This window comes from Dermacentor variabilis, chromosome 5 (assembly GCF_050947875.1).
Source record: "Dermacentor variabilis isolate Ectoservices chromosome 5, ASM5094787v1, whole genome shotgun sequence".
In the NCBI taxonomy this organism is placed as follows: domain Eukaryota; kingdom Metazoa; phylum Arthropoda; class Arachnida; order Ixodida; family Ixodidae; genus Dermacentor; species Dermacentor variabilis.
Genome location: NC_134572.1, coordinates 29,883,352 through 29,897,838, shown reverse-complemented (window position 1 = coordinate 29,897,838; position 14,487 = coordinate 29,883,352). Strand labels below are relative to the sequence as shown.

General features: G+C 46.8%; 1 protein-coding gene across 11 annotated transcripts in view; it reads left to right on the top strand.

Moving 5' to 3' along the window:
• The window catches only part of LOC142582393 (protein couch potato-like), a 156,295-nt gene that overhangs the window by 68,227 nt on the left and 73,581 nt on the right, over nt 1-14,487 (top strand). The gene's annotated exons all lie outside the window — the stretch shown is intronic.

The window sequence follows — 14,487 nt, the reverse complement described above, 5'->3', positions numbered from 1 at the left end:
AGCTGCGCAAAGCAGCCCTGTCCAATCCTTTTGATTCGCCGTGCTCTCGGGGCTTTTATGCTGTCGGACGGGGAATCGATGACGTCTCAATAGCGCAGCCCATCCTCTCAGGTTCGCTTCCTCCACGCTTCTCCACTTTCTTCGGTATAGAAGGTCTCGTAACCTCTCTCTCGGGGAGAACACGCTGCTTGTCGCTATAGGTTATTGAAGAAATGAGGTACGGTCTTTTGGTAACGTATATACTACATTGGATTCAGCCTACCTACATGTAGTACGTGTAATGTTCTTTTCCTGTTGAAGGTGGCTTTCATAAATATGTAGAAGTATTGTCTTAATAGAACAGACACGTCGGCGCCTGAAGTGGGCTCCACCTTTGCCAACCATCGTTTGAACTCCCGTTAGACTAACATACACCAATTGACGTGTTTTAATTGCTCCACGTGTACGTGAACGGACTGAATGTAGTCAGTCGGCAGAATTTTTAAGAGGGAGCAAATCTAAACTCCTCTGCGCACCTACTTGACCCTCAAGACGAGTGACTGTAGATGCTATGACTATGAATGTCAATTCATAATGTTCGAATCAACAGCTGCGTAAATGCAACAAAATCACAACATAATCATAACGCAGGAAGCAACCACCGGCGTCGCTGGTCAAAACGTCGTCTCATGATCCAGCGCACCTGATGGCGACGCCATAGTTTTCGCAGTGAAGTACGCGAATCATTTCACTAGTTTTGTCAAGCGTGTGTCTTTTTCCATACTGACGTCTGATGCACCGCGACAGCTGTCACGCACCGCGTGCATCGTCCGGGTCGCAGCCACTAATTGCGACAGGCGTCATTCCAATTCTGTCCCGGCATTCTGATGCTGCAGGACGTATTTGTCTACCTCCTCGCCCGTTGATCGGATGACCCCGCGTCACCAGGAACGTCCGTCGAACAGCCAGGACGAATGTGGCACGCAGAATCACGACGGGACGATATTGTAGCCATGCAGGTGGCAGTCGAAACGAGGTCGGTTCGTTGTCGCCTACAGAGAGGCATTGCAATTGCAATGCTCGCTGACCTGGAGAGGCAAAGCAGAAGAGTGGGTCTAAAAATTAATCTGCAGAAAACTAAAGTAATGTTTAACAATCTCGGAAGAGAACAGCAATTTAAAATGGGTAGCGAAGCACTAGAAGTGGTAACGGAATACATCTACTTAGGGCAGATAGTGACGGTGGATCCGGATCATGACACGGAAATAATTAGAAGAATAAGAATGGGCTGGGGTGTGTTTGGCAGGCATTCCCAGATCATGAACAGCAGGTTGCCATTATCCCTCAAGAGAAAAGTGTATAATAGCTGTGTCTTACCAGTACTCACCTACGGGGCAGAAACCTGGAGGCTTACGAAAAGGGTTCTACTTAAACTGAGGACGACGCAACGAGCTGTGGAAAGAATAATGATGGGTGTAACATTAAGGGATAAGAAAAGAGCAGATCGGGTGAGGGAACAAACGCGAGCTAATGACATCTTAGTTGAAATCAAGAAAAAGAAATGGGGGGCATGGGCAGGACATGTAATGAGGAGGGAAGATAACCGATGGTCATTAAGGGTTATGGACGGGATTCCAAGGGAAGGGATGCGTAGCAGGGGGCGGCAAGAAGTTAGGTGGGCGGATGAGATTAAGAAGTTTTGCAGGGACGACATGGCCACAATTAGTACATGACCAGGGTTGTTGGAGAAGTATGGGAGAGGCCTTGGCACTGCAGTGGGCGTAACCAGGCTGCTGCTGCTGCTGCTGCTGATGATGATGATAGAGATGCAGATGCAGAAGGAGAGAAACGGAGAAACGGCGGGAGTTGTTTTGCTATGGCTGCGCAGTATTCGTGAAATGCAAAGCTCATCAACTTCGTTACTGAAAATCAATCTGAAGTAACGCGACATGCACTTGTCGTCGACGTTCCGCTTTAGCTAGTTCTCTTTGCGGGCCGTCCCGCCCGCGGATGTCCGGCTATAGTCGGTACTAGTCTCCTTACGCAACTGTTGCAAAAGACGCAAGGATCTCGTTTTCACGCCTTATTCAGAGATAAGTTTTTGTCTTACTTCGTGAGCGCCTTCAAGCTTGACCTATGTTTTCACCGAAACTTCGTGTATTTCTTTTCCGGAGTATTTCGGAGTTGCGATAAGAGCAGGGGGACTATAACGAAAGATAGATTTGTAGACACACGTCTTTTGGCCGGCCAACTTTCGGCCGCATATGTAAGCTATTACTATGTAACCATCTATCCTAACCTTACCTAAAATAACCTATAACCTAACCTTATGTTGAGTACCAAGAGCAACACGACAGATGTTCACCCTCGCGAAGTCTTCGTGAATCGCAAGCGCTGTAGCGTGGGCCAAGGGCATTAGCTAACGAGAAATCAGGGGCATCAGCCAGTCAGGCACCACTCATGCATGAGGATCTCTGTATGGACATCTGAATGAGAGAGTCAGTATAGTGGGTGCTTACTGGTATAAGTTATACAGTGAATACAGGACCCGAAATACAACCCTGTTCACCGTTTACACACTTTTCCCCAGCCTATTAAACCTAATAATTAAATAATGTTGGTTAATACTCGAAACCAACAATTTAGTTATGAGAGGCGCGCACTAGTAGAGGACTTGCAAACATTATTGACCAGCTGGAATTTTTTTCACCGCACACGTGAACCTAAGTATACGAGCGTTTAAACATCTCGTTCCCGTGGTATGTGGCCACTGCAACTGCGAAATGAACTTGTGACCGCGCGCTCAATAGCGGAACCTCGACCACAGAACCAGCGTGTCAGGAAAAATGCTGTTTCATTCATGTCATGCCGGACAAACGGTGAGTCAAACAAGTATCACCTCGTATTTCTAGGGACTGTGCTGACACGATGAAGCGAGAATTAGCCCGAACGCGGCATCCCATCCGTCCGCATTTACTTTTCTTCATAGCTCGGAACACGTTCGGTCAGCTCAGCAAAGCGATGTTGCAACCGCTGTGACCCTTTAAGCGCAGCTGCCCCGCAGAACAAACGTGGCCGAAGGCGAAGCAGCACGCACCGGGGCGGGCCGTGTGGCGAGGAGCTGCCTCAAGGAGCAGCGGACGAAGAAGGCGGCACTTTGCCGGGCAGGCGCGAAAAGAAGCAATAACCCGGTGCGCTCGCACAGGAAACGAGCAACAAATAACGGCGCCTACAAAACAAACAGTAACAACGACAACGTCGCAGCCGACGCTGGAGTAGAAACGGAAAGGGTATTGAGCAATCACGATAATGCTGTTCCGATCGGCGCAGCGTTTCCCGCCTTTCGGAAGGCGGGCAAAAACCAACAAGGCGACCAAAACTCGGTATTCGAAGAAGTCTACGCTGGCGCGGAGAAATAACCCCCAGAGTCGATTCGTTCACCAAGGAGTAAAAACGAAGTAGGGCGAGGAGAAGGGGCGGGAGGGGTGTTGCTACTGCTGCAAGGAAGGGCGAGTGGCACAGTAATTGGATTACTCTTTTCCTACGACGCCCCCAAGCCGCCTTCTCCGCTGGCGATTCCTCCAGGGATGCACGCGCCATCGGAAAGGGGCGACGCGTTCCATGCTGATGTCAGCCGAGGCCTCAGCTCTAGCAGGGGCATGCTGGTGGCGCGTTCCGGCGTTGGAACTCGCATTAGTCCGATAAAGAACGACAAAATTCGCTGAAAAAAAAAACATATAAACTTAATACGAGAGGCAGCCGGTTTACAATGGTCGTTCCGCACTTCTACAGTATAGCGAGAGTTTAGAGTCCCTTATATATATATATGTATATATATCAGGAATAAGTTGGTACATATTTTGAAGCTTAAAGAAATCGAGGCTTCATTGAGCGTCTGTATTCGATGTCCCAAATGACTACGGGAAAAGCACCGGAGGAAACAGTAACGTATCGAGTGCTATCCGTTTCTTTTAGCTATATCACGTTAGATGCATGCGTGAAAGCCAAACGAATTGATCTAAACCTCCACGTTCCACATTATATATAGCTTTTATTGCTCGCTTACTATAACTGTCAACTTGAACAAATTAGTGCGGGCTACTCGCACCACTTGGCTATCACTGGCACGTCTATCTGTTTCTCTCTCGCTCATTCCACTCATCACTCTCAGCATAGTCGCAATCATTAGCACGACGAGCACCAAAATCTCCCTTGTCCTATAAAGGAAAACTGCACTCGCTCTTTCAGCGCAAATTTCATGACATTATCAGTCAAGCTGAGGCCTAGGAAGTCCAGGTAGTTACAATTAGCACTTAAAATTGCTATAAGAACACACGAGACTGTTTTCTAGATAATGATTAGCGACCCACCTAGTTTAAGTAGGGAGGGTTTAACGGGACCCAACTGGATAAGTTCGAAGCAGTACGCGTCCGCCTACTCCATTTCACTTACACTGAAAATCAAAATTTCCTCCATAAAATGCATAAAAACATGCAGATCCCATATGCTGTAGGGATCATTCTTATGCGCAGCATTTGCAGGCAGCTATCTATCCAGCGCCCTTTGGGGTTCTGCAAAGCGTCACGTGATGCGCCGACGTTTTGAATGCGATAAGCATTCTTGGGGAAACCACTTTGCAGTATGTGCCTATGTATGGGATACGGCCCTATCTAACATTCTATTAAATGAAAGATCATTTAAAATTTATCTGGCGCTAGGTGAAACCGAACCCGCATGCACACGTGTTCTTGAAGTGCATGAGCCCAGCGCTTAAACGCTGAGCCACAAATGCGCACGAGCAGGGAGGGGAACAATTCTCCCCGTTCGCCCGCGCCGGCCCGCCACGCTTCTCAGAGGCAACGCGCAGACGTCATGGCGCCGCCGATAGATGGCGCAACGTGTTGAGAAGGAAGCGTGAAACAGGAGTCCGACCGCAATACACGCCTCGTACATGACGCATTTCGCTGGTGGCAATACGGGGTGTCGCTACATTGCTTTGATGCTAACTAAATCAATGTCGACGTTCATAGTAAGATGGGTTCTGTCGGAATTGTGTGTACGCACAACAATTGTACGTGTGTGACGCGAACGTGTGCGTCACGGCAGCAGAAATTATTATGACGACGATGGCATGACGGTTGGTTTTTTTCTACTCCGACGGAGAAACGCTATAACCTGATTGGTTGCGACTTGAACCGATCCCCAAGGCGGTGCAGTCTGACAGCGTCTCAAAGCAGTAGCAGCCACGATGGAACAATGACAAAAACTGACACGCTCGCGCTTGCATGTGCAACTTGTTGATAAGCGACGTGACGCACGCGAAAGACAGAGGTTAAGACTGACCAACACTTGCCCGTTTCATTCCCGAGTCTGTGGCCGAATGAAAACTGGCGCATACGCAATTTATTTACTTAGAGAGAAGGGTTTTCCCCCCGCCTCGCTCCAAGCTAAGCAGGCCGCAGGCGGTCACACTAAGACTTCTGCAAACGAACTCGTACCCAAATCCGGCGTCCCTTAATAGCATATATCCAGAGATTTATCCAAATTGTTCTTGCGTGGCCTATGGCGAGGTAGCTACGTTGCCTCATATGCTCTGGGAGTGCGGGTCGCTGGGCCCGAAGTTCACCAAGGAAGAGTGGGACGCACTCCTGCGAAGTCCTGTCTTTGAGGATCAAATCCTGGCCGTCCAGCGCGCCCGCGATCGGGCCGGCAGACTAGATCTGTCAGTACCGTCGTGGGATTAGCCGGGTGCGCGTATCGCGCTTTGCTGGACCAAATAAAAGTTTATTCACTCACTCACTCATACGCAGCAGCTCTCGCTCGCGCTATGCGATGTGCCGCACTCGCCAGTCGTCTGAAAGAGCTATAGCGCGTTGGCACGAGAGAAGTGTGCCTGCGATCGTGGCCCAAAGATTAGAATATTGGACGGTCGTGATGAGGCGCGGAGGTTCGATACTACCATATGATCGATAATGTAACTTATCTTTACTGAAGCGGCTTGAAACGATGCCAGCCAGGAATCTACCTACAATAACCATCTACCTGATTCCGCACAATGCTTGGCATAAAGCAAAGAAGGCTTGGCATTAAAAGAAAAAAAAAATGTCTCGCACGCTGTCGTTTTCTGCCACGTTTGTTCTTCATATGGGCCAGCGTATGCCTCCCTCAGAAAAGTTCGCCCACGTGTTCTCCGCAATTGTGGAAGTTGACGCCACATTAAATAGGGTGCATGCGAAGAAAAAAAAAAAACGAAGTATGTGGCTGAGCTTATAGCACACTCATTATGTCATTCGTCTAAAAAGGGTGTTCAATGTGTATTGAATGTAACAAAAAGGCAATATTTATTAGCCTTGTTACGGAAGTGCAGCTGAGCTACCTATAGAGCTGCACCTGTCGCATCGAAATTTCGAAACAGAAACGCGCTTTCCATTCTGTATATTAAAAGGAAAACACGATGCACCCTAAGCTTACCGGAATAACCAACAGTAATAAAGCTAATGTAAGCAGGATATTTTTTTACGAATCCTGAGAACACGGTATGAAGCGAACAATTGTGGAAATAGGAGACATGTGGTTTTAGCCGGTGGTATAAACACGTAATGTGGAATTCCCTATGCGTAGCGTGCGAAATGACTACACGACTACAAAACACGCACGGTTTAGGCGTTTTATATCCATTTCGCACTAGTAATACAGGCGTCTCCAAATAGTGCAACTTTTCGGGTAATAAGACGCGAACTGTAAAGCACAAACACATGCATTCTAAGCTAGAACAGACTCCATTCAACTAATAGCATGAGGCGTCTGGTGGAGCATGAAAAATTAGTGCGCAATCTTGCACTATGTTTGTTCCCTGATATCGTTAATTTAGACAGCCACCAAATGAGTTTAGAGAGCGCGTGGTGCTTCATTTCTTGCGAACGAGGGAAAAAAGAAAGTTTCCAGCCTACCTGAATTCGTAAACGAAGTCTTTTGCAGAAAACATGCATAATTCACACTGATCCCACGCTATCCTGCTTATTAATGTAAGAACAAGGGGATGTTTTTACGGGGGCGGAGTGCTTGTGCTGCCATATTTCGACCACACAGAGCGTGGTAAGCCCTTGCGAATTGCGTCGCTGAAGAATGAACAAAAAAGAAAAGCCTGTGCACAAACAAAGTAAGTTCACTGGGAGGCACAGTGAATGTGCGCGCGAAGTGAAACTTTTTAATTCGAAAATGTGACTAGAAAAGAGGCGTGTTGCAAGAAGTACTGACATCGCGCATGCGCTTTACAGAATTTCGTTCTTTTCCTTTGTCTCTTCTTTTGTTTAGGCAGAGTCATATATATATATATATATATATATATATATATATATATACGCACACACACATATAATCGTTTCATGCGCAACCAACAAACAAGGACAGCAAGGACAACATAGGGGATATTATACTTACTAAATGAAATGAAGAAATGATAAATTAATGGCAATGACAGCGAATGAATATATATATATATATATATATATATATATATATATATATATATATATATATATATATATATATATATATATATATAATCGCTTCATGGGGGAACTGGGAACTAACATTGGGAACTGACCCTCGGTTAACCCCCTTCTCGTTCTTACATAACGAGGGTCTCTAATCCGGCAACACCTATGCCTTCAGGTAGCATGTGTGGGTTTATTGACTAGTTGCCTTCACCCAGAAAGTTCATGTAGTCGTGACGCCTGCGGAAAGAAAGGATGTTCCACATCCGCCGCCAAGGTTTGTGAGTGGTGGCGCTGGCTAACGCTCCAAGGTTAGTTCTAGTATATTAATACACAAATACCCAAGAAAGTAGATGGGGAAACGGCGTAGTTGCTTAGAGCATCGCACGCGCAATGCGAAGACGTGGGATCGTTCCCCACTTGCGGCAAGTTGTTTTTTCATCCACTTTCATTGCCATCAATTTATCTTATATATATATATATATATATATATATATATATATATAAGGGCTGAGATAAATGGAACTAAATTAGTGGCAGTCTGAGAGCTTGTTCGCGCACTCTCTCAACGCGTTGCAACCATGAAACAAGTCCGGTGCCCAACACCAATCTCATTTGCTTCCTAACTTCTCTCAATTGCCAATTTATTTATTTATTTATTTAGAATTTAGCGGCAGCAAGAGAGAAAATACAATGAATCAATGGAAATACTGTTTGTACCAGCGAACACCACTTAGATAACAAGAACTTGAGTATTCTGACCAGTGACGTCATATGGGAAGGCTGAGCGCCAATTAAATATAATGATTTTGTAAAAAGGCGATCTCGTCACTGCGTGGCTTAGGCTCTCTATAGTCTATGGGGTGTCGCCCTACATCTTTCGCTGTCTGCAAGCAACCATGCATATGCGACCGCGCTTGACTCACACTTAAAGAGCACCGTAAGTTGATGGCGACATAGGTGCATCAAAGCACAGAAGCGTAGGAGAGCACAACCGCAGAGAAGAACCGGGGAACCGTCCTCTAGTCTGGGCGCATAGTCACACAGCCCTTCCTGGCTTTAGTCGCGTTGGGCGCCATGTTTACGCGTGAGCGCCTGAAAGCTTCTGTAAGACACAATAAGCGTTCTGGGACTCTGCTGGCCGTGTATATAAGTGTATTCCTAGCTTAAAGTTCACAGTTTTCGTTGGAAGTACTATAACACAACAATGAAATAAGGGAAACTGATGTGAGTTCCGTAAATTAAGTTTTCGTAGTTTAGAAGCAGAAGCTAAAGGCGCTATGGCCTTTAGGTGCCCACAATTGGGTACACAGGCCGTGCGCAGCACAACTAACAGACTGCCTGAATAGAGCGAATGTCGTCACACAGAGCGTCAAAAAAAAAAATAAATAAAAAATGTGTACAGAATACTGCCGTTCCCGTCCCGACTAGGGCGTCGCCTACGGTTTCGGCCCAAGGAGCTCCCCGCGTCCGATCTCCAACGGCTTAAACCTCCTCAGGACCTCAATAAAGTTCTTGATTGACTGTACAGAATACTCCAGAATGCACTTAAAGTATATATTGTGGCAAATATGACTGTAACTTAAGAAATGAAAAAAAAAATAAGGAAGACCAGCAATCAGTGTTATGCTTCACTGAGACAAAGAGACATGCCGAGACTGTCAGCGACGCAAGACTACAGCCGATCAAGCCTCCTTACCGACCTTTTCAGCAGATCGGGATGGACTTGTTGGGATCGTTTCCGACATCAACTTCCGGAAATAAGTGGATCATCGTGGCGACGAACTATCTCACCCGCTTCGCTGAAACTAAAGCTCTACCGAAAGGCAGCGCAGCCGAAGGGGAGAAATTTTTCGTCGAGAACATCCTGCTCCAGAAGGCCTCATCACCGACAGAGGAAACGGCTTTTACAGCAGAGCTCATGCAAGCCATTCTGCAATACAGCCAGACAAGTCACAGGAGGACAACTGCCTACCATCCGCAGACGAATGGTCTCATGGAGCGCCTGAACAAGATCCCCGCCGACATGCTTGCAATGTACGTCGACGTCGAGCACAAGACGTGGGATGCGGTCCTGCCGTACGTAACATTCGCTTACAACACGGCGGTGCAAGAAACAACACAGATCACGCCATTTAAGCTGGTTTACGGCAGGAACCCGACGACGACGCTCGGCGCTATGCTGCCGCACATCACTGACGAGGAAAATCTTGACGTTGCTACCTATCTCCAGCGCGCCGAAGAAGCCCGTCAGCTCACCCGTCTGCGAATCAAGAACCAGCAGATCGAAGACCGACAGCCGACACTACAACCTCCGACGACGCTTCGTCGAGTACCCGCCCGGCGACCGTGTTTGGGTATGGACCCCGATACGCCGGCGAGGACTCAGTGAGAAGCTGCTGCGACGCTATTTCGGACCCTACAAGGTCATCCGACGTATTGGCGCTCTGGACTATGAGGTCGTGCCAGACGGCATTTCGCATTCACAGCGGCGCCGCGCACGATCTGAACTTGTCCACGTGGTGCGCCTTAAACCCTTTTACGGACGCTGACGAACTTTCTTATTTTTGTTGTTTTCTTTGCTACGAGTGCTTTTGTTTATTACTTTCGTTTGTTTGCAGCATCGGGTCGATGTTTTTTAAGAGGGGGGTAATGACAAGTGTACTTAACTTTATCGGGCTACCAAGTTTGGCCGCCTAACAAATGTTATCGCACAGCGCAGGACGCGCCTGCATGTAAAATAAGTTTTTGGAATGTTATCGATGGTTCCGTCCACTGTCGTTCACCGCAACTTGTGTAATCTGATTGCATCTATGCGCGACGCGAATAGTGTAGAGCTTTGTGGAAGACATGCAGGTCCCAGCGGTTAATATGGAACATTCGACGACCGATCTATAAAAGCCGACGCGCTTGACCCGCTGATCAGATCTTCGACGATCGCCGACCGTGTTCGCCGCTATCGTTGTGCTACACGTGTAGCCTGTTTTGTGGGCACAGGCTCGCCCAATAAAAGTTAGTTTTGTCGTTCACAGTATTGATACTGTGTTCTTCAACGTCACCACCACGTGAGAATATAGATATGAAAGAAAGGAGAAATGCAGGGAGGTTGGCCCACATGGAATATCCGATTTCTTACCCTGCATTGGGAGGCCGTAAAGGGGAAGTAGAAAGATAAGAATTAAGTAGAAATACAAAGATAGATAGATAGATAGATAGATAGATAGATAGATAGATAGATAGATAGATAGATAGATAGATAGATAGATAGATAGATAGATAGATAGAAAGATAGATAGATACATAGATAGATAGAGAGATAGAGAGAGAGAGAGAGAGCAGAGTCGCACTCTCGCGACCAGCCACGATCACCCCATGCTGATTCAATAATATTCGCAATGAAAAAATTCTTATGTGATTTATTTCAATCCTCCATGATTTCATCAGAAATGTCACGTAGGCAATTTAGTAACGAATGCATGAAGGTGATCAACTGTTAAAAGCCAATACTTCCACGACACTTGTATTAAAAAAGAAAATTTAATTGTTGGGATTAAGAGCTCTAGCATATATGTTTCGTGCAAAACGGTCCTTGTTTTCGTTATCGGCTCTGTTCATTTGCGACCCCACCGGCCCGCAGTGGTGAAATCGACCGGCTGACCTCAGCGGTACCGCATCCCTCAACCATATCGAAGGACCGACGCAGTGGCACAGCGGCAGCGACGGCTGAAGAACTGTCACCGGCGACATGAGGAAACCGCGCCCAGCGGGATGACGAGGCGGTTATGGCGGACGACCATTAGTTCCACCAGCGCGTCTCCCCAACTCGACCTATCTACCAGCGGCACAGTCGGCCTGCCTTAGAAGCTCCTCTGTGCGTCTAATGAGGACGCGTGTCGTGAAGCGTGGTATCAGGAGAGAGACCTTGTCGTCAGAGATAATCCCCTAGCTGCAGCTATAGGAATCACGCGCTCGACACTACTGCGGCTTGGGTCTAAATTAAGGGCACGCGAATATTCAAAGTTTTGGATTCAGATTGGATAGCGTTTCTTAATTCTGCCTTGATTCGAAGATTTGGTCTAAGTTAACGAGTGCTCATTCCTATCCAAATTAATGAGGTAATGAAGAGAAATATATAAAAGGAAAGGTGAGGAAGTTAACCATGATTGAGTACGGTTGGCGACCCTACACTTGAGAAGAAGAGACAAGTAAGAAAGAATCAGTGTCTATAGGGCAACGATGGTCATAGAAGCATAAAAGTTTGTAGGTTTAATAAAGCAGCATGCACTTATTAAACCTTATCAGGCGTGTAAAAATGGCCCGTACTGTAGGGCCGGATTTCGACCTTGGGAAAGCATGGGGCGCACCCAGCCAGGAAAGGGCGGGGAACTGGCACTACATATAAATTGGCCCATTACTCCACCTTCTTGTTGTGTATATGCATTGCTCTTTCTGCGTGTTAAATATTTTCATGGACTCCGGAATCGGAGCACATAGGATTGACGCTGTTTGTGTAGCATTCTTCGTTTACGACGACTCATTTCGCGCTGTTACAGTAGCACCTATAGCATCTTCGGGTAGCGTGAAACGAAGCGCGATATCGTGTCGTTCATTCAGATATAATTGCTGCTTAACTCGAGAAGTGGCCCTACAAGTATGCGGTAGGCCTACCTGATCTCAAGCGCCGCATCCTTCAGAGTACGAGTTTCTGTTTTATTCGTGCGTGGGCTCTGGATTTTGAAAGAACTGCGATTGCACCGCGAAAATAGTAAAGTAGAGGACAAAAAGAGGCTTGAAGACGCAAGAGCGTTGACCGGGACATCTGTAGAAGCTCTTGTTGAACACTCGTGTGCCATATACACGGAACCAAGGGCTCCGGCAGAGCTAACATAAAGAAAAATGGGAGAGAGGGAGGATGAGGGAAAGAGAAAAGCAGCCTAGATAATGTACTTCCCGTACGAACCCGAAACTTAGGCGGAAGTGGGGGGACGGGAAGGCCGGAAGTGCGCCGCCCTGTCGGAAGTGAAGGGGACCTTCTGAAACATAAAGGCACCGAATAAAGTTAAATAGGAAGGGAACAAAAAAAAAAATCACCTGAGGGTTGAAGGCGCAGTCACAAAAACCGGAACGGTGACCCGCGGGGTGGTCTTATTGGATTTGAGCGGACAAAAGGCGTCGGAGAAAAGGGAGGAAGCGCACAGGGGAATAGTTTGGGCCAGAAAGTTGCGTCCGTTCTGGAACACGAGAAACTAACGCTAGACTAGCGCGGCGTTAGCCGCTTGCATAAAATGTCATGCCGCAGTCAGTGCGCAGTAGGCTACAATTATATGTAGTACAATGTGCTGCTATGTAGCTTCACTTAAAATTTTCTTTTCAACTGTGGCGTAGAGAAATGGAGCAATGGATGCAGACGGGCCACATCATTTCCAGTCTGATTTGCGCGAAAAGTTAGCGAAATTTGCTTCTTTGGTTTCTGTAATTTGTCAGCGCGCGAATTGAGAACGAAAAGTCGCCAGCCAGGCCCTGTATTCACTAAGCAGTTCGCATATTAGAGTGGTGCTATAGAACAAGCACTAGCTAATCGTGGTAGTGGTGTTTAAAAAGTGATCAGCCTATGACAAAAACTTCTTAGGAGCCTGAAATTAGTTCTTTAGGTTGAAATTATTTTCTTCTAACAATTGTTCTTAAATGTTTTATTCTTTCCGCTCTTCGCCACTGGTTTCCACCCTGTATAGTTGCTAGATTTTAAATGTACACAATGGGAGGAAACTACGGTTAAACTCTGAAACAAACAAACAAACAAACAAACAAACAAACGAAGAAGCAAGCAAGACAAATCGGTGGACGGATCCTTTACTAATTTTCTTGCTCCATGGGGCTTCGCTCTTTGCCACTCGGTTTTGATAGTATTGCCTTTGTCAGTTTTCATTGCAGATGTGCGTTCATGTCTCAGCAAAAAAAAAAAAAAAATCAGGACTTTGTGAGTACAGCTCTTGTCCTGTCTGTTCCCTCCTTCTGTATCCTCGTTCTTTCGCGATGTGTTAATCAGATCTGGTAAGTTTGCTGACCAATATGCCTTCAACATTATAGCGCTAGAATAAAAAACAGAAACGCGCTAGGCACATCATAGCGAGTCTGGAGGCTGTGTTCGCGACCACTGCAATATGAACGCACTCCTGCATTTCGTTTAACCGCTTCAAACAGCACAGTCGGATGGAAAAGGCCTGCGCTGCAAACGTCACCTCCTGCAGCTGTTTCGTGGGCTCGAAAACGAGAACAATGCCAGGGCATCTTCGTCACACATGGAGAAATCGTCCCGCGCTTCGAACTATGAAAATGTTGGCGCACTCTCTGTGGCAGCTGCTACAAGCGTAGCGACCTTTTCGAAGGTTGCGCAAACCACTTACATTTTCCTTTTCCGCCTTTCATTCTTTTCTTAGCATATCTTTTAAAATTTGAGTTGAACAGGATTAGCGACATTCCACGCTGAGCAACGTAGGCAACATGTGCCAAACCTGTGCTGGCAATGTACTGTTCCGTTTCCAACTGTTCGCTGGGGAGAGGTTAACGCCCCGCGTACATCTGCTGATATCGCCAGGACGCTTATGCTAGTGCAAGCTTCCATATTTCTTTCCACATTATTTAGCGAAATTCTAGTAATTTTGTTCAGAAAGGGGAATGTGCCAGACGACGAAAAGTGCAATCTGAAACACTACCTGCGTCAGCGCTTTTCAGGCTGATTCAAAAGTGTGAACCTGACTGGGAATGCTCCACTGAACTAGTAAGGGCTCTACATGCTGCCAAGGTATTTCAGCTGTGGAAGTGGTCAAGGTCCAATGCAGTACATGTGTAACGTATGCAGTGAATGGACCTGCGTCAAGTGTTGGGCATGCCGTTTCTCTGGGGGCGGGGTGTACACATAAAAAGAAGACGTAAGTGGACTAAGTGTGCCTCAATTTTAGTCTATACGCATTAAATATTCACAGTTTTGCTAAGTTTCCGGAGCAGTGACAAT